This window comes from Parasteatoda tepidariorum, chromosome 9, assembly GCF_982258835.1.
Source record: "Parasteatoda tepidariorum strain Cologne lab strain chromosome 9, Ptep-v5.0, whole genome shotgun sequence".
Classification (NCBI taxonomy): Eukaryota; Metazoa; Arthropoda; class Arachnida; order Araneae; family Theridiidae; genus Parasteatoda; species Parasteatoda tepidariorum.
The window spans coordinates 815,716-837,393 of record NC_141763.1 but is presented as its reverse complement, the minus strand read 5'-3'; the positions used below and the strand labels follow the sequence as shown (position 1 = coordinate 837,393).

At 35.9% G+C, this 21,678-nt stretch overlaps 2 pseudogenes; both read left to right on the top strand.

The window, feature by feature from the left end:
• The first annotated feature begins 1,851 nt into the window (after nt 1-1,851).
• On the top strand, nt 1,852-3,010 carry LOC147803213 (uncharacterized; annotated as a pseudogene).
• A 7,546-nt stretch (nt 3,011-10,556) lies between these two features.
• On the top strand, nt 10,557-11,207 carry LOC147803212 (uncharacterized; annotated as a pseudogene).
• The last annotated feature ends 10,471 nt before the right edge of the window (nt 11,208-21,678 follow it).

The window sequence follows — 21,678 nt, the reverse complement described above, 5'->3', positions numbered from 1 at the left end:
AAACAAACTCAGTAATGAAAAATGAATTGTTATTTCGTCTAGAGCATTGTTTCTCAACGAGGGCGATACCGCCCCCCTAGGGGATGTGGAAGTATACTGTAGGGAGCTAAATTTGTTTTGGGTGGTAGGGGGGCGATCAACATATTTGGTCATTCAAATTTTAAAACTCCGAAATAAAATTATTAAAATGAGATTAATTTAATAAATAAAATTAATCTAAAATTATAACATTGAAGAAAAAAAGATTACAATAATATAACAAATCCGATTCAGCATTTGTATCAACCATAAAACGAACTTAAAGCGACACCCATTCTTCAATGCGAAGCCATGAGTCAGTTGTTTTTGCCACATTCAAGCTATTTGGAATTGAATGTGGGGTTTAGTAGCACAAGGTCCAAAAAAAGACATACTGCACCTAACACACTGTTTTAAAAACAGATTAAAAGGTTGAGTAAAGGACATGTATAAAATCAGATTAGATAGTGAAAATTGTAAAATAATTTTGTAAAGTTACATACATTAAAATCAATAAAACTTCATGGTAAATTTACCAAAACGGTAAGTAGTATAAAACAATTTTATACAACTTAAAATTCCAATAGAACGTAAAAATACAAAGATGTTAGGATGGTGATTTTTATCTAACAAGTCTTTTATTCATAAAATCGTGCTTCCAAAAAAGATAAGGCGTTGTTGGTTAAAACATGGGCAAGCGATTAAAATATGGTGAATTGAAAGCGAAACGTTACGAGTATCGCATCCAGAAGGCGGTTCTCTGAACAGCAAGTGAAGATGAGTCAGTCGAATATGTCCTATATGTAGGCGGGTGAGCTTGACATCTGCTCTGCGCAATTTCAACACTGGCCAAGGCTCTAGCATAGACTTAATTGTATGCAGTTTGTAAATGTAAGTGTTGCTGCCACAAAGACATAATAAAATGTCTATACAATTCTTCATGTCAGAAATGGGGGTTCATAGGATTAATGGAGTCGTAGCAGATCGGGCAGCTGAGTCAGCCATGTCATTACCTGAAATACCAACATGGCTGGGGGTCCAACAAAACAAACTGTTGAAATCATTTTTGTGAACTAACAGATGTTTAATGATACATAAAATAGCTTCGATGTTTACATGATTATTCAGCTGACGCTTTGGCTGTCAGAGTGAATGTAAAACTTTCGAACGGTCAGTGTTGAGATAAGTCGTAGAGTAATGGCTTCAGCAGTAAATACAGAACATATGGCAGATATGATATAACTGTATGTTCGATCAGCTATAATGATTCCAACATGCCCAGGAGATTTTGACCCATACGTAAAAACAGAATCATACTGACAATACTCATGACGATGAGAGATGAATATTCACGCTGGGAGATATACTGGATTTTCTGTATGAAGCAAATGGAGAATAAAAGTGATATGACGGAATAACCCAAGGTTTGTTAAGAAAGTGATCAGCTGATTGAGATAGTGATTCGCAAAAATTGAATGACTGAACGCATACGAGCATTAATGAGCGTAAGCTTAGTGGAATAACCTCATGTCGAAGAGGATGGGAGTTAAATGACATAACACGAAAGTAAAATGTAAGACAGAGCTGCATACGCCGAAAATAGAGTGCGGATAAATTACATATACTATATAAGCTTTCGACTGAGGACGTTCGAAATGCGCCGCTACAGATTCGCATCGCAGTATGATGCACTGCATCTAACAGCTTCAAATTTGAGGCAGTTGCAGTGCCATAGACTGCGCAAGCGTAATCTATGCGTGATAATATCAACGCTTTGTAGATTCTGATTAGGCCGATGCGATCCGCAGCCCAGAAAGTATTTGAGAGTGTTAAAATGATAATCAAAACCTTTAATCGTAATCGTTTACCTATTTTGTATTTTTGTGTTTTGGCAACGCCTCTCTGCTTGTAGATCTGTGTGTTCACAAACAAGCTGCGTGCCAGCTGTGTGCTAATTTGTTTCTTAATTATTTAATCTAGTATCTAATAAATTTATGTCAACTGTTAATGTCTATGTGAATTATTTATAATTGGTTATGGGCCCAGTAACGCGGATTAACTTGACATTTAGAAAGATAGCTAGGGAAAGCTTTGATTAGGCTTACTGGAAGTGAAACTCATGCTGTGTTGCATTCCTAGGACTAACACCTTTTTTTAACAATGGAATTTAAAGCTCATGTCGACAAACTTGTTGGTGCTTCTAACTGGAGTAAATGGAAACGTCAGATTGAACTTTTGCTTCGTTATCACGATGTTCATGATTTAATAACTGGTGAGCAGGTATGTCCTGCTGTTTCCGAAAATGCAACAACGGAAGCAAAGGCGCTTCATGAAAAGAACAGAAAATCTTTCATGAAGAATGACTCTCTAGCACAACTTGTTTTAAAATAGCAGCATGGATGATGCAAATGTTGAACTCACAGCAACATGCGACATTGCGATAAGTATTTGGCAAAAGTTACTTTCTATTTATGAGCAAAGCTCGGGTCAAAGGCTCCATCGCTTAATGGAACAATTCTTTCGCGGTGAAAGGGATGCAAATGATGATGTTGTCACACATCTTGCCAAATTGCAAAAGAATTTTAGTGAACTTAACGAGGAACTTAAAAGAGTTGCTAAGACAACTCTTCCGAATTTGCTACTAATGAGTAGAATCATGTCAACCCTTCCATGTGAGTACTTTGAGTTCAAGAGCGCATGGGAGTCTATTCCAATTGAAGATCGTTCTATAAATATGCTGACAGAACGACTTCGTCTAATTGAAATGAGATTGCCACCGAAGAAGTCAGATTCTACAGCTTTTCTTGTAACAAAGAAAAAAGCTCCAAAGAAAGTGGAAAGAAAATGCTACCCTTGTAGAAAAACAGGGCACATTGCCAAAGACCAGGGCTCGAAAAACCACTCGTCCGCCCGTCCTCGGCGGTCAAAAATTCCCTGCGGACAACAAATATCTCGAATCCGGCGTCCGCGCGGACGGCCATTTTTCCGTTAAAATTCGTGATATATTTTAAATTTTTGTTATCTTACAAGAGTCTAGCGCCTCACTTCTAAAATGACCCTTTAATCTAGAAATACAGCAACATACTGCGCTTGGTGGAATTGATGTTTTCTCTGTCTGGGAGTACTGCAGTGGTTGAAAGAGGCTTTTCAGCAATGAGCTTACAAAAAAAAACACATTACGTACTGGTCTTATACAAGAAGCGTTAAACGCAATTATGACAATCCACCTAAATGGAAAATTCCTTTCGAATTTCTGTGCAGAAACCACTGTAAATCGTTGGCTTGATTGTGGAACTGGCAAACGTCATATTTGTTTCATTTAAAAAAGGAAGTACAGTGAAACCTGCCAAGTTGACCACCCTTGTAAGTTGGGCACCTGCATAAGTTGACCTCAATTATCAAGAACGGAATTTTTCCTATATAAAGAAGCGAAACCTTTGTAACTTGACCACCTGTTTATCTTGTATGTTGACCACTGAAATAAGTCAATTTTGTCTAGGAGTATTATGAAATTCTATTCTAAAAACCTCATAAGTTGACCAGAAAAAAAATTCAGAAAATTTTCTGTCATTTTGGTAATGTATGTTAAAATTTCACTTGTTTGGTGAAATAGTGTAAAAAACTAATCTAAACCCTTATGTGAGTTGACCATCAGGGGAAACTGTAAGGAGTCAGCTTTTTACCATTTCTTTCATCCGTTCATTGAAAACAGGTGTGTTAGTTGAAAAGTTGCTCTTCCTGTTGCAATAGTCAGCATTTGAATAAATGAATACTCTGAATCTTTGATCTTTAAGTGTAGTAAATAAATTTTAAAGTTTCCAAATAATTTTCTTTTGTGAAAGATTTCAAATTACATGTTTTCGTGTTCTGATATTTTAAGAAATTATATTTATTAAACACTTCACATGCATAACTAACCAAATAATTTTTAAAAAAAATTAGTTAAATATTAGAATTATATGTATCAAATTGAAGTTCATTCAGGTTTAAATACATTTCTTAACATATTCATTTGCATATTTTCTGAATAAAATTTTTAAGTCAAGTAAAAAAAAAAATTCAATATATAGCAACATGATATAGGAAAAGAAAAAGTAAACAATGACCCACCCCCTCTATAAGTTGACCACTGAAACAATGCACCACAAGTGATCAACTTACACAAGTTTTACTGTACCTTCGGATAGATTGACATTCCAGATAACTTGACCTTTGTCATTTAAACTATTTCATAAAAGAAATACTAGGTTTTACAATTAGTAACCCAGTATTTGTAATCCTAGTAACTACTAATTCATTGTGCAATTTATAATCATGGTTGTAATAAATAAGAGAAAATTATATTTTTATTTAATTATAAGCTACGGGTTAGTTTCAAAGGAGGACGGGTACCTTGTTGAACAAGCTTGGCTTAACCCCGACCCGTCCCATAGCGGGACATCCGGGAAATACGTGAAGACTATCGTAGCTGCAAACCTCGAATCAGTCGGAGGACCCAGTGGTGCATGGATACGTGGTTCCATGGCCCCGAGTCACGCCCGACGAGAGCAACACTGTCGTTCGACGGACAGAGGAGGCCGAAGGGACAAGCCCGAGACGGGTGCGGCGGTGCCATGTTCGGCTGCGAACGACTCACCAGGAATGTTGCACCGAGAGACGACCGCCACGACCCATCGAGGCACCCTCTGACTGGAAGATTACGAAACCCCTTAGAACTTTATTAAATATGCAACAAAATGGATTATACAACTCGGTGATCAAACAAAGGAAACAGATTTAAATAAAATCAATTACAGCATTAACGCCCCAGGAAGGGGTGGAGGACGCCTTAGAACCATGGGCGGATCGTGAATTTGAGGGGCCCTGGGCTGAAACTACTTTGGGGCCCTAATAGCCGTTTTGTCAAAAAACTGTTTTCTATAGGAATGTAGATAAGTATATAGAAAAAAATAGGACAGTAAATTAATCTTATTTATTTTTTTTTTTGTCTATACAAACAGCAACTGTACAACATTATTGCAAAAGAAATAGACAGGTTATGTGTAGTTATGTTATATAAATTATAAAGCAACCTTTCTGCATTTTGGAGCTGCAAATTCCTTTATTTACTCATCACATTGTAATTCCTTCGTTAAATCACAATTTATGGAAAGAACTGATTAATAATTTAGTCGATGGTTCGACATTGTTGTCCTATATTTGTTTTCTATATATGACATCCTGGAGAGAGAGCGCTCAGCTTCACAGCTAGTAATTGGCAAAAGTTAAAAAAATCTTTAAGACAGTGTAGCAATTTGGGAAAACATCAACAAATTTATTTTCATAAATTAGCATAAAAATTTCACTGCAAGAGGTGTAAGACTCTGGCTTAGACTGAAGTAAATAAGATTTTAACTGAATGTACTCATTCACTAAATGCTCGTCTACGTCATCTGGATAATAATCAACATTATTACGTACACTTTCCAGATTTCCATATTTTTGTCTTGCAAATCCATTAAAAATTTGAATTTCTTGTTATACATCTCATAGACTTGACTCCTTTTATTTAAATCCATAATCAGCTTATCCAACGCAACGTTTAAAGTGTCTCTTTTAAATTTTTCTGCTCCGTATACTGAGAATTTATCTGTAGACTTATCTGAAAATTTTGGAGTAATGCGTCTCTTGTTTATGTCATTGTAGTCTATTCCCACACTAGTACTTAATTCTTTAGCTTTCTCTCCGTATTCCTTTAGCTTCTGATCTGATTGGTGCCTTGTGTTTTTCACGAGGTCTTTTAATGATACAATTAATTTGTTGCCTTCACAAATAACTTGTTGCCTTCACGTGTCAACCACACTAACATTGATTTCTTATATTCATTAGAATTTTCATGATTTTCTAAACAAGTTCCTATGTGTTTCCAATCAGAAAATCCGGTTGTGTATTGAGAAGAAATTTTAGAGAAAAGTTTGCAAGTCAAACAAAAAACAGTACCAACCCTGATTGAATAACATAACCAAGATCTTTCCAATGATTGACCATTTTTCATTTTCTTAATGAAATACCTATTTGAAAATGTTCTGTTTTGTTCTTTGCATTTCTATATTGAAGCTGAATATATATTTTTCGGATCTTTATTTTGAAAGTCAGTCATTTCATGTGAGAGTATGTCATTAATAAAATCATTATTTAGCAATTCTGACCACAAGCCCACGTCAACATATTTCTCAAACTTAATATTCTCTAAATTTCTTTCCGCCTCGGTATTACCGTCCTCTTGCTGAACACCAATATAGTTTTCAGTGGGATCAGGGGGTTTCTGGTAGTCAAGACAGTTATTAGTAAACTAAACAAGTTTGTCACTTTGACGACGAGAACAGAAGTGTGGGAAAAAAACAAAATTGCATCGGGCGTTAAGCGGCGCTGCGGGAAGTCCCCCATAATAGACGCGAAAAAATACACTGACCAAAAACAAGCGACGGGTAATTCCCTGTTCCGTTCGATAGACGCGCACATGCATGGGTTGATTGATCTCAGGGTTGCCTACCTTATAATATATATTTTTTTTAATATTAGATATTTTTTTTAATTCAAAGTATCACATATTGTTTCCAGTGGGGACTGGGGCCCTTTATATCCACGGGGCCCTGGGCTGCAGCCCAAAAAGCCCTTAAGTAGATCCGCCCCTGCTTAGAACGGCTCACAAAAAGTGGGTCAATATTTGATGTGTTTTCGCAGGGCTGCTATTGCTCTTTGGAACGATGGGCAAGTTCTTTGGTTTGCTGAGTGATTCATGTTTAGCTTTAGGCCAAATCTTCGGTTTGCTGTCTCGCAGTTTACGCATTTGCTCTTATTTTTGCAGTTATTTCTCTTGTGCCCTTCGTCGCCGCAATTTGCGCAGCATTCTTCCTTAGTGCAGTCTCGCGCCATGTGTCCGAAGCAGTTGCACTTGTAGCACCTAAGGGGTCTTAGGTATTCTTTGATTCGGTTTATAGACCATCCAAGTTTTAGTATTCCTTTTCTCATTATGTTCTTAAAAACACTTGGGTCAGTTTGAATAACGCAGTTGGTACCATTTAAGGATTTTATGGGAAAACAGATTTCAAATTTGTCGTCTACCATTTCATTATTTTGGTCGCTTAGCTTTTGCTTTAGCTCTTCTTTTTCCATTTCTTTGTCAACATTGAAGAGTATGACTCTTGGAAATTTCTTTATCGGCAATGAGCACTTCAGTTTGGTATCTAGTCCCTGGTCCACGATTTCTTCGTGAACTTTCTTAACATCTTTCTTGGACACCATTCGAACTACAATCCCGCCTTCCTTGATTGGTCTTATGTTTCTGACGCCAATAGCAAGCGCTGCTGGGTCAATGTTCTCTTTTAAGGTTTTTTCAGTCTCTTCGGAGGTGCACGGGACAGCCGGACGAACAACCAGCACGTGGTTCAGAGCCACCTTTGAGGCTCCTGTTTTGGTTCCGCTCTTCGCAATTTCTGCGTAAGTTTTTTGCACTTTCTTCGCACTTTTTTCTACCACTTCTTTGAGAGTTTTTTGTGCCTCGTCGTAGAGCCCTCTTGTATAGGCCAGAACCTCTGATTGACTCACAAAAAGATTATTATAAGAAAGAGCAATTTTTAGTAACTCACTGATTTTTAGTGCATCAAGTTTTTTATTATAAAAGTCACTTGTAAATTTCGTAAATCGCTCATTCAGCTCTTCAACCGACTTAGCCCATTCCTTCCTTGACAGATCAAAAGATTCGTTAAAATTCTCCGGGATCGAATCCCCTTCCTCGTCGCTGCTCATATCCAGAATACAACTCGTATTCGTCAGGGTTCCTTGATTGAAAGGCTCTGTAGTCAGCCTCGATTGGGAAATTTCGTTCAGGTCTTGAGTGAACCAGCTCTTATGAATAAATCGATCTTTCTTATTATTTGAGGATCTATTGCCCAATTGGCTGTCTTCGGTCTACCGTCCCCTCTGTCTGCGTTAGCCACCCAAGGTGTTACTCCCTCGTACCACGAAGAGGTGCAGAGCAGGTACTATAAAGCTGATGATTTGGTGTTAGATGGTAGACCTTTTAAGAATTCGACGCAGGGAATAGACTCTCGGCCGTTGTTCCACTGCGAGTATTCGTTCTCGAATTACTTAGCTAGCTCGTTCGAATTCTAAGGGACACGAGGGACCTTGTTGAACAAGCCGTCCTCGGGGACAGGTAAAATTTCTGACTTTCTTCGAGCCCTGCCAAAGACTGTTGAAAGGCAAATAAATTGAAAGCCTCTGGTGATGCATTTGTGTGTGTTGAAGGAGTGGAGGAAAACAAACTCAGGATAGCTGATAGTGGAGCGTCAGCTCATATGACCAGTTTTAAAAATTATTTTCTCGATTTTAAGAAGTTTCCCTTTTCAAAGTCAGTGCATGTCGGCAACAACAACACAGTTTTAGCTTATGGACAAGGAACAGTAAATGTTGAAATGAAAGCAAATGGAAAATGGGTCAGCAACCATTTGTCAGAAGTATGGTATGTACCTGATGTGAGCAGAAATCTGTTTTCTGTTAGTCAGACACTTGAAAAAGGTTTTGCTTTTCAAGCTGAAGGAAAAGAATGCTTTTTCACAAAAGATGGAAGTGTACGCTTAAGAGGCGTTAAGACAAATGGACTATATGCTTTAAAAATGAGAGTTGTGTGTCCATTAATGTCTGCTGAAATATATGTTGCTTCTGCAGATCAGTCCTTTCAACTATGGTATGAGAAACTATGGTATGAGAAATTATGTCATCAAAACAATACTTATGTTAAAGAGTTTCTTGGTCGAAAGGGAATTAAAGTCTGTGAAAGTAAGGAATCTTGTGAAGGATGCTTGTATGGTAAACAACAACGTGGGAGATTTCATGACAGACCTTGTCGACCAACAGAAACTGGAGCACTTATACACGCAGATGTGTGTGGACCTATGCAGGAGAAGTCAATAGGTGTATCTCGCTATTTTGTGTGTTTCAAAGACGATTTCTCAAAATTTCGTAGAGTTTTCCTCATGGAGGCAAAGTCTGAAGTGCCCAATTGTCTCAAGATCTTCTTAAATGAAGCTAAAATTGCAGGTCATACTGTTAAAGAATTTCTCAGTGATGGAGGAGGAGAGTTTAAAAATTCTCAGGTTTGTGAAATGTTGCAAATTAGGGGAATAAATATCAGATACTCTATGCCTTACACCCCAGAGCAGAACGGTGCTGCAGAAAGAGAAAACCGATCTATAGTGGAAACTGCTAAATCTATCCTTCATCATAAATGTCTTCCTCTAAAGTTGTGGGCGGAGGCAGTAAAGCACTGCAGTATATGTCTTAAATAGAACAGGTCCAACTAGACAGAAGAATAAAACTCCTATTGAACTTTGGTCAGGCAGCGCTTTTGATATAGCGAACTTGAAAATATTTGGAAACAAGTGCTTCGTGCATGTTCCTAAGCAGCGAAGGCAAAAATGGGATCCGAAAAGTGTTTCCGGCTATTTTGTTGGTTACTGCGGCAATAAAGATGGCTATAGAGTTAGGGTAAAGGATCAAAACAAAATCGTTTTGAGTAGAGATGTTATTTTTCAAAATGAATCCTATTGCTCTATGATACCTCAGAATGAGAAGTCGTGTAATGATGTCAACGAACCATCAATTAATCATGAATCAGATATAGAATTCATCAGACCCTCTGACAAGAAAGATTTAGATGTGAGCCAGGAAATAGGAGAAGATTCATTTGATCCAGTAGATTTTGAAAATTTATCTGATAAGCAAGAGATAAACTTGCGAAACAGGTCACTGATAAAGAAACCAGCAAGATATGACAATTGTGTTCTTCTAGCTGAATATACAGAGCCTGAAACATATAAAGAGGCTATTGCTTCAAAAGAAAGCAATGAGTGGCTTGCAGCTATGAAAGAAGAGATGAGTTCTTTAGAAGCCAACAATACCTGGAAGCTTGTGAATCTACCTCAAGGCAGAAAAGCGATTGCTAGTCGCTGGGTTTATAAAGTAAAGAAAAATACTGATGGGACTGTTCAGCGTTTTAAAGCACGTCTCGTCGCCAAAGGCTACAGCCAAAAAGTTGGTGTTGATTTCAAAGAAACCTTTAGTCCTGTTGTGCGTTGGGATACCATCAGAACAGTACTCAGTATTGCTGCATTTAATAAGCTGAAACTAATTCAATTTGATGTCAAAACTGCATTTCTCTATGGAGATTTGCAAGAAGATATTTACATGTATCAACCTGAGTGCTTTGAAGATGGTACACTGAACAAGTCTGTATATTGCTCAAGAGCATTTATGGATTGAAGCAAGCTCCAAGAGTTTGGAATGAACTCTTCAAAAGTTTCGCTGTGAATTGTGGTTTGAAACAATCAAACTCAGATCCCTGTTTGTTTTTTAATGATGAGAAATCAATTTATCTCATTGTGTATGTTGATGATGGAATTATTGCATCGCTAGATGAAAGTGTTGTAAAACAATTCTTATAGAAACTTAAAAGTGATTCTAGTTTTGTGATTGGTAAGGCCAACTATTTTCTAGGTATGCAAATTGAATGCCTTGATGATGGTGGTATATTTATACACCAGGAAGCTTACTGTAAGAAAATTTTGAATAGGTTTGAAATGAATGAGTGCAATTCAGTAAGTACTCCAATGGAAAAAGGTAGTATTACCACTGATCAATCAGAACCCCTCCCAGCTGTTGTGCCTTATCGTGAAGCTATTGATAGCTTGATGTTCTTAGCAATTGTTTCCAGGCCTGATATATCGTATGCAATTGGAGTGTTATCTCAGGTCTTAGACAAGCCTCAGCAGGTGCACTGGAATATGACCAAAAGAATTAAACGTTACCTGAAAGGAACTGAAAAATGTGGGATTCTGTTCCAAAGTAAGAAAGATTCTCAGATTACTCTTCAGTGTTATACTAACTCTGATTATGCAGGAGATCCTCTTTCGAGAAGATCCACTTCAGGAATGATTTTCCTATCTAATGGTGGTGCTGTTTCATGGAGGAGCCAACGACAAAACTGCATTGCTCTTTCAACTACTGAAGCTGAATTTGTTGCAGCTAGTCAAGCTGCAAAGGTGGCCATTTGGTTAGGTAATCTTTTAAGAGAATTACAGTGTATTTCTACAATACCAGTCCTACAAATGAACAACCCAAAGTGCTATGAGATTAGTGAAAAACCCTGAATTTCATCACAGAACCAAACATATCGACATCAGATATAAGTTCATACGTGAACAATATGAATCAAAACAACTAGATGTTAATTATTGTAATAGTGATATGCAAATTGCTGATATCTTAACTAAACCTATAGTGAAAGACAGGTTTCTAAAGCTCAGAAATTTAATTGGAATACATAATCTTAATTAAGTGTATCTGTGTATTTATGTTAATATTTATAGTGCTATATACTATTTAAGTTTTTATTGTGTAATCTTTGCTTTTCAATGTGCTTAAGAAGACAAATATTGCTATTAGTAGTGTTTTGATTTAAGGGAAGTGTTAAAATGATAATCAAAACCTTTAATCGTAATCGTTTACCTATTTTGTATTTTTGTGTTTTGGCAACGCCTCTCTGCTTGTAGATCTGTGTGTTTACAAACAAGCTGCGTGCCGGCTGTGTGCTAATTTGTTTCTTAATTATTTAACTAAGTATCTAATAAATTTATGTCAACTGTTAATGTCTATGTGAATTATTTATAATTGAGAGAACACGTAACACATTTAAAGTTTTTTCACAACGTTTTATAAGATAAAGAATATGGGTCAGAAAAGTGAGTGTGTTGTCAAAAATCACGCCTAAATATTTTGCTTTCGAAACAGTATGTATATTAACGTTATGAATAGAAATAACAGGATCATTGTGTAATCTGCGTAATTGACAAAAATGTATGCAAGAGCTTTTAGTGGGTGAAAGTGTGTGGCCATTTTACTCACACCATTTTGAAATCTTATTGAGAGCCAGCTGGAGTTGACGCTCAATAACGCGCATATCAGAGCCAGAACGGAAAACATTTAAATCGTCCACATAAAGTGAGCCAAACACATGAGGTGGTAATACGTTCGAAATGAGCACCTTCGGCCTGAATGAAGAGGTCTGAAAACGTAGAACCCAGTTTAACACGAAAATACCATTTCATCAGAAAGTTCTTCAGGAAGATGGGTAAATTACTACTGAGTCCCATATCGTAGAGCATCTTAAGAATTCCGTATCACCATGTCCGATCGTAAGCCTTCTCAATATCGACGAAGATAGAGACAAAATGGTTACATCGGACAAAGGCGTTACGAATTCTTGACTCTAAAGCAATAACCAGACCTCCAGTAGACCTCCCCTTTTCGAAAACTACTCTGCAACCCAGGTATATGATGGTTCTTTTCTAGGAAATATACTAAGCGGGTATTAATCATGCGCTCAAAGGACTTTCCCAGGCAGCTTGTTAACGCTATAGGGAGATAGCTTTCCGGTTCCTTAGAATCCTTGCCTGGTTTCAATATGGGGTTCACAATTGCTCGCGCCAACATGATGGATAAGTCTGTACCTTCCATATTCTATTAAATAGAACCAGGACGTTACACAAAGACGTAATATCCAAATGGCGGAGCATGTGGTAAGTTCGAGACCAGGGGTAGTGTTCGCAGCTGTTGATAAGGCTTTCTGTAGTTCCAGAAAAGTAAAATTGCCATTGTATGAAGACGATCGACGAGTGTGAAAATTCATGGTATGTCATTCAGCGTTTTGTTTATAGTATTGAAAAGACAGGCTGTAACTTTCTGCATTAAAGATTGCGGCAAATGTCTTACCAAGCATATTACATACATCAATGGGGGCAGAGTAGATTGTATAATTCTTTTTTAATATAGAAAAATGAAATTCGCGGTATATGCAGTTTGCCTTTTTAACTGTCGATCAAGCTTGTTTGGGAGATGTCATTTAATATGTAGCTGAGACATAGCGCTTCCAGGATTCTCTTTGGCTACTGCGTCGGACCTTACGAGCAAACGCTTTAGCTCGTTTAAATACTGCAAGATTTGAAGTGGAAGGGGAACGACGGAAGAGGCTCCAAAGTCGTTTCTGTTCCTTGTAAGCTGTGGAACACTCTGAATTCCACCAATTACAATGGCGAGGAGGAGTAGATGAAGACTTTGTAATAATCTCTTCTGCAGTCTTAATGATTACAGAAGTTACAGTATTCACTGCAGCATTTACGTTTCTACCTGTTACCATCTGTAATCTGATCAAGTCGAGTAAATAAGTGCCACTGATGGTCTCCTGGGACTATTAATAGAATATGAAACTATGGATGAAAAATGATCACTATTGTGAAGATCATCACTCACGGAAAAGTTTATGAGAGCTGGTGAACATAATACTAAATCAATGGAGTGAAAGATACTAGTCGGCATATGAAAGTAAGTCTTTTCGCCTTTGTTTAACAAACATAGATTATGGTCCTGTATAAGTTGCTTTATTTTACGTCCCCGATCATTGGAGGCGGAACTGCCCCACAATTCTTTATGACCCTTAAAATCCCCGAGCAAAATGGACGGTGAAGCTAATTGTACAATCAATTAATTTAGTTCTATTTGAGAAACAGATGTATTAGGAGGTAGATAAATTGAACAAACAGTGAGGAGTACATTAATGTGGATTTGAACAACAGTTGCTTGTAATGAAGTTGATAATAAAAAAGATGGTAATGCATTACAGATTAAAACGCCTCCATGAGGATCACATGCATCATTGAAATCATGTCGGGAGTAATTACGAAATTTAAAATTATGAGAAGACGTTAAATGAGTTTCCTGCAGAGCAAAACATGCAGCTGATAATTATAAATAATATCCTTGATATCTGAAAGCTTATTTCTTACGCCACGACAATTCCAGGAGATAAAATTAATGGACATTATGAAGTGGATGGATATTATTGTAATTTAACGTCAAGTATTTTAAGATGAGTCAAGTATGAATTCACCGTCGGAAGGGACAATTATACGTCAACATCCATCTCCTTCAGAGCATCAGAAGTGGATTGATTGACGTACTGATTGATCTCTCTTCTTCTGAGATATGTCAGGTTTTTTACTTATGGGTATTTTCGTTGATACAAGCTGCTGGGGGAAAAATAGGGTTCGTCCTGAGTTGTCAATTTTGGAAGTCTTTTTAGAAGGAGGAGATGTTGTTCTGTTTGATGTTGATGGTGTTTTAAAGTTAAATTTTGGTTTTTTAGTAGTATTTTTAACCTGCTGATGAGAGGTAGATGACAAAGGTGGAAGGTCCGTTTGCGTATTGACAGAGCAAAATGAACTCTTGGCTACTGCAGAATAGGACACACCCGGACGAGGAGTGACTATTCGGTGGGCTTCATTGAAGGCCACGTTTTGCAATACTTTGACACTTTGTATCTCTTTCTCTTGGGATCATTTTGGACAACTCCAGGAGCATGCAGCATGAGCTCCCTTACAGCTAATGTAAAGGGGTGGCAACTCACAGGTAGCGTCTCCATGCTCGGAACCAGAGCATCGAGCACAAATAAGCTTGCTACGACAAGATGTTTTAGAGTATCCAAACCTTTGGCACTGAAAGCATCTTAATGGGTTTGGCATATACGGTCGTACGGGGCAGTTATGCCAGGCAAGCTCAACCGAAGATGATAATTTCGGTGTGTCAAAGGTAAGGATCAGATGTTTTGTGGAGATCAGTTTTCCTTCTCTCCTAATTTTGATCCTACGGACGACAGCAGTAACATGCTGTTCTTTCAAATTTCCAACAATTGTTTCCTCTGCATCATCGAGGAATTCATACTCTGATATGACACCTCTAGAAGTGTTTAGAGTCTTATGGGGTGATACAGTAACAGTGAAGGAGCAGATATTGGTGCATTTCGATAGAATAGTTGCCTGTAATTTTGAAACCTCAACTAAAATGTCACCTGAGAGTTACTTTTTTACATAAGCTACTTCTCCCAATACAGAGAGCTGAACCTTGTGAATTAAAAATGGCGAGATCTTGGTATATGAAGTGTTGGACACTTCTGGGTTTGTGAGCCTAATAATGTAAAATCGTTGTTCGGCTGTTTTTGTTTTGGTGAGCGGAACTGGACACCTTACTACTTTCAGCCTTAGAAAATATAAAAAAATCACTTCGACTATCAACGGCACCACCTGGGAATTCAAATAACGGATAGGTACTGAGACTAATCTGTTATTTGAACATCGATGCTGACTAATAGCTATACGTCCGCAAGTCACCCCTGAAGAAGCCCCCACCCTTCACGTGGTGCCCAGTAAGTGACCCCGGGCTTGACCCTAACCACCAGATGACGTTCGTGGCTAGCCGGTTGATGCATGCAGGTCAATATGCACCTCCTTCCGTTTACCTGAAGCAAGGGCCAAAGCAGTGTATTGGGGTACCAGGATGCCCCTCAACTGCTAGGATCCCCTTTTCCAGGGACACGGGTCTCCACGCACGGTGAACACGTGGGTGGTCTCTTCCCATCTGGGTCCGAAACAACAGGGTGGTAATCGAACACAGACAAAAAGCCCTTACCAATAAATTCGACAACCACGACAAGGGGGAAGAGGAGAGAGAGGAAACAGAAGGGAGGAGAACCCGAGGCGTGACTCCCTGTGTTTACCTAAAGAAGGTAACCCCCCCCCCTCGAGGTAACCGTAAAGTAAACCGTTTATAAACTCCAACGTGATTTTAGTAAGAAGAATTTGTAGTAAGCATTTTACTTATGATTTATTTTAAAACCGTTCGTTTGGCACAGCATGCCCCTTTGTGGAGTTTGTGCCATTCAACTCTACACCCAATTCAATTCATTAGTTTCGAGGGGAAAAAAGTTAAATATATTAGAAAATAGATGGTTTTTATGAAAACACCATCCATCAACTTCATGGATGTCACTGGCTGAAAGTAAGAGATGCCGTAGAAAATCAACAATGAATTTTCAAGCAAATACATGCATGAAATATTTGTACAATAAGACACAAAAATTAATTTAAGAAATGGTTTTTTCGTAATAATAAAAATATTAATAAGTGCATTAAAACGGAGAAGGAAAAGAGATGTTGTAGAACCATTGAAACCTAAAGAAGCTTCATGGACTTACAAAACTGAAATATGAAATGAATAATAAATAGATTTATATTCTTTATATCGTATACTGTTGTTATGTATTTTGATGACTATTCATAGTTATCTTATCAAAACCTAATGAAATTTGTCACGGATAAATATAATTTACAGTATTACAGTCTAGAAAATTATATCTTCCTGTATTACCATACAAGGAAGGAAGATTAATAATTAGTTTAAGTGAATCTCGATCTAAAACAATTTACAGTAAACATTTTAGCAGTACAATCGAAAAGAAAAAATGGATATGATATGAAATAAGAAATTCAATATCATTACGATATTGAAATAGGTTTCGTAGAAACACAGGAAACTGAAGAAGCGAAATTAGCAATCGAAAGGAAGTTTGAAATGTTGGAATATTTCATAAGTATAGCATTCTGAAAAGAAATCAAATAAGCTATTAAAATAAATTATGTTGGGCTTTTAAAAATAAAATTAGAAATGAATGATAAACTCAAAGAATATGGAGACTTTGAAACTAGCAAATAATACGAATTAAATGCTAAGCGCTACAAGAAAACTGCTAAAGATGTATTATACACAGAATTTGATAAATTGGGTAAAAAATCCAGGTCAAAGATTTATGCTAGTTTAATTTTTTTATAGCATGGGGCAACTTTGGACAGAAAGAAAATGTGTTTAAAATAAAAATTTTATAGAATTAGAAGATTTTTATAAAATAATACTTGATGGGGAAATTAAAGATTTAAAATTATTTCTATGACCGATGTTTGCACAGAAATGTTTTATAACTATGAAGATAAAAGCACAAAAAACAATTTTTATACAAATTTATACATATCAATCTTTACAATTAGTTCTGCTAGTAGAAAGTTGTACGAAATACTCGATAAATTGGGTGAAAAAGTAAAGTACTATGATACAATTGATATAGTATACATAGATGACAGGAGCAACACAGTTCAAACAGGTCGCATGTCAAGGAAGTTAAAAGACAAATATGGATATTAGAGCTATTAAAGATTATGCGTGTATAGTAAATGATAAAACTGTAGAATGAGTTACGTAAGTGAAACAACACTAATTTTCAATGAAAGAATGAAAATAATTGCAGGTGAAACAGTTTATTGAAATGTAGAAATAAATCAGTTTAAAATGTAAAGTGGCAGATCTTCTCAAGTAAGTAAAATGAATAAAAAAGACTTGTTTCGAATTTCAGAAGATTTCAATACTGTACCTTTCGGCTTTTAAATATTCAATAAAACGTTTTCAAATGAATGGAAAAATTCAATTCACTGAAATCAAAAATTGAAGGAATTGAAGCCTAGGATATGTAATCTAATATAATTGAGAAAAAGTAAATATGAAATTTGGTGATTCTATACTTGTAAATTCAGAAAAGGAAGAAACAGAATATTTTGTTCCAAAAAAAAATAGAACTTTCAGAGAGAATTTGATGAAATTGATCGTAATGACGATAAAGGTATCGTAGCATAGTGAAGGCATGGTTGAGGAAAATATGAATATATTTTTATGGATGAGATATAAAACAATTTATTTCTGTTATTTTCTTTATCGTCATTTTAGTTAACCTTGTAAAACAAAAGAAATGACTATTTTATTGTCTAACATGGCAATAAATTCATAATAAGGATTTTTTATATAAGAAAATTGGAATTTTTTTTACGATTTCCAATTATTAAGATTAAATATAGTTATTAGAATCAAATGTGGAATTTTTTATGGTTATTTTTCAATGTCCTGTGTAACAACATGAAAAAGAGGTTAAAGTTTGTCATTTTGCACATGAGTCTTAAAAATAAAAGTGCGTCATAGTATGGATCATATACTACTTCCAAACACCAAGGGCTGCACCAAAAGTATAAACACATAGAAAGTTGTTTAAAAAATAGGGACTAAGGAAAGGTTGGAACAAATTAATAAAAAGAAGGGTTACAAGAAACAGGTGAGAGGGCTTAGCCGAAACCCCTGGGTAAAAAAGAAGAAGAAGAAAAAGATGAAATTAATATAGATTTCAAAAACTTTAAGAAAGGGGGGGGGGGGTCGCGGTGGGATACTAGAAAGAGCATTAGCTAAATTTTCAGAATTTCTCAAACTGTTAAACGATTACTAGAAATCATGGTCGGAAAATGCAGTGCAGAGTTCAATGATTTTAGAAGCGGATAGCTTACGATTCGATTTATCTAAGGCAGTAAAATATCGTTATTTTGGAAATATTTTTCAAGTTAAGTCGATATTTAGGGACAATAGGCATTGCTCAAAACAGAATACCATTTTCCTTGCCAGAGGACATACTAGGATGGTGCCACTGGATATAGAACTCCCTCTAAGAACAACAATTTTTTTAGAGCTTTTGTGTTACTAGCGAACGGGAGATCGTGTTTTTTTTTTTTTTTTTTTTTTTTTTTTGTAGTGTTGTTTTGTTAATATACACCTTCTAACTAACATCGAAAGAGTATTTATTCTTCAGTATGTGGTCATTTCTTTTAAGATTTATTTAGGTACGAACCGACCCGGGTAGAAGAACCAGGTAAGAAACCTTTTATTGATACCTGTTCTATTGAAATAGAAAAAGAATTAAGTTTTCTTTTTTGACATGGCATCCCTGCCGGGATTTCGGTTCGTATGTTAATAAAATAAGAATTATTATTATAAATATTTAATTGATAGTGTTATAAAAATAAATGGACACTGGAACTGAAAATCCTGCGAATGATAATAGCCCTAAAATGGCCACAAACATTGAACTTCTTAAAAAGAAACGCACTACGTTAAGAGCATCAGTTACTAGGCTAATTTCTAAGATTGAATCAGAAATTCAAAAAAAAAACGAAATAAATGATGAAGAAACCGAAATTGTACTAATTATTGAACAATTAAGTGATAAATTCGAGTCTCTCAAAACAGTTGATTCTGAATTAGAGAATCTGTTTAAAAAACAGGATATAGATAAAGAATTAGAAACCGCCGAAGAATATTGTGAAAAGATAGTAACTTGGAAATTTAAAGCAAATAAATATTTGCGCAATTGGAATCAAAAGAAAAATATTCCGGAACCTCTCAATTTTCTCAAACATGTAGCTCCTACTACTAATCGAAGGTAAAGTAGAAATGAAACCAGAAATGCTGAATTTTAAATTACCGAAGATAGTAATCCCGAAATCTTCGGGAAATATAAGTGATCGGCTCACTTTCTGGAACTCTTTCGAAGCATCGATACCTAAGAACAAATCGTTAGATGATGTCAGTAAATTTAACTATTTAAAAGCTCATCTATGTGGAACAGCTTTAGAAACGATAGGAGGTTTTGCTATTTCCTCAGAAAATTATGTTAAAGCTATTGATTTGATAGAACAGCGCTTCGGAAGAAAAGAAACATGGATAAACAACCACATGAGTCAATTATTAGAAATTTCTCCTTTAAAGTGCTCTGGTGATGTAAAAAATTTTCGGCAATTATTTGATAAAATACAGATCCATATAAGAAGTTTAGAATCGTTAGGTATTTCATCAGATACTTGTAGTACTTTATTATCCCCCATAATACTTAAGTCAATCCCAAACGATTTAATATTTGAATTTAATAAAGAATTCAGAGAAAAATATTCTTTAACTGATTTAATTTTTTGAATAAACAATTGATAGCTAAAGACTGATTTAATGAGAGTGAAAGAAAAAAAAATTCGCCGCCGTATCTGAATATTAATGAAGGTAGTTGGTGTCGCCATAAAAGGGGGGAGATCGAGAAAGAAATTCTACTGATAATGAATTATTTGTTTATTCTACTACTAAAGCAAAGTTGCCTCCATTTTGCGGTGAGTTAAATTGTTCTGGTTTAAATTGTGAGTATGGAAAAAGTTCATCTTTAGATAAAAGAAAATCGATTTTATTAAAAAAAAAAAAAAGGGCATTTGTTTATATGTCTTTGGAAAAATCACATGAGCTCACTGTGCAGGGCAAAGGTTAAATGCTCTCATTGCAATAAAAGACACGTTGAAATTATGTGTTTTCAGGATAATAAATATTCAAAAAATGAAAAGCTAGAAATAATAGAAAATACTACACTTTCGAATAATAACTGTTCGGGGGAGTTTATCTTCAAACTTAATAGTATACGCTAAAGAAAATAATTTGAAACAGTTAATAAGGGTAATAATCGATCAAGGTAGTCAGAGATCGTATGTCACAAAATTTGTTGCGGGAAAAATGAGTTTAAAAGGGTTCGGGAAAGTATCCGTGAATCATGGATTATTCGGTGGAATTGAACATACTAAAATGCATCAAAAATATTGTCTAAACTTATCAAATGTTGATGGAAGCTATAATTGTGAGATTTTAGATGACAAAAAGATTTGTTCTTCCTTACCCAAAATGAATGATGCATATTGTTTAAAGGAATTAAAAAATCTGGGTATTTATATTAGTAATACGATGATTAATGATAGGTCCTGTTTACATGAAAAAGATTCTGGCGAGATTCATTTTCTCATTGGAGCTGATTATGATGGAAAGATATTGACGGGAAAAGTAAAACACCTTAAGGGTGGTTTGGTTGCTGTACACACTTTGTTAGGGTGGACAGTAATGGGTAAATCTGAGGTAGAGGGAACTTCTACAACTAGCTCAATGTTAGTATTGTCATTACATGTAGATAATGCAAAAATTGAAGATCTCTGGAATTTAGATACCTTGGGTATTAAAGATAGTAGTGAAAAACGCTCTAAAACACAGACCCAAGAACTTGCTTTGAAAAATTTCAGAGAAACGGTTAGTAGAGATAGACCGGGCAGATATACGGTTAATTTACCCTGGTTAGATGGACATCCTCCTTTACCCGATAATAAAGAGTTGGCATATAAAAGACTAAAATACACAGTTAAATCCCTTAAATCAGCGAATCTAATTATCAAGAGGTTTTTAACCAATGGGAAAAGGAAGGTATAATAGAGTAAGTTAATGAGGGTAATGATAATTCTAAAAGCTTTGGAATACATTGTTTGTCCCATAGGGCAATTTTTAAAGATAATTCAACCACTAAAGTACGTCCTGTTTCTGACGGATCAGCTAAAACCAAAAACTCCGTATCAATAAATGAATGCATAGAAAAGGGCTCAAATCTCATAGAAATTATACCAGCTGTATTAAATAGGTTTAGATGGGGTAAGATCGGAGTAATATCGGATGTCAAACAGGCATTTTTAATGAATCTGATAGGGATGGTTTACGATTCATGTGGTTGAAAGACAGCGATCCTCAAAAGATAATTACGTATAGACATTGTAGAGTAGTGTTTGGAATATCATGTAGCCCCTTTTTACTTGCGGCTGTTCTGAATCATGTATTAGATCAGGTAGAAAAGCCAAAGACTCTATGTACGTTGATAATTGCATTGCAAGTGTAGACTCAGTTTCAGAATTGGAACATTTTAGATCTGTATCTCAGAGAATTTTGAAAGCTGCTAAATTTGATTTACGTGGCTGGGAAAATAACTACCTACTTGAGATGAACGAATTTCTGCACGATAAT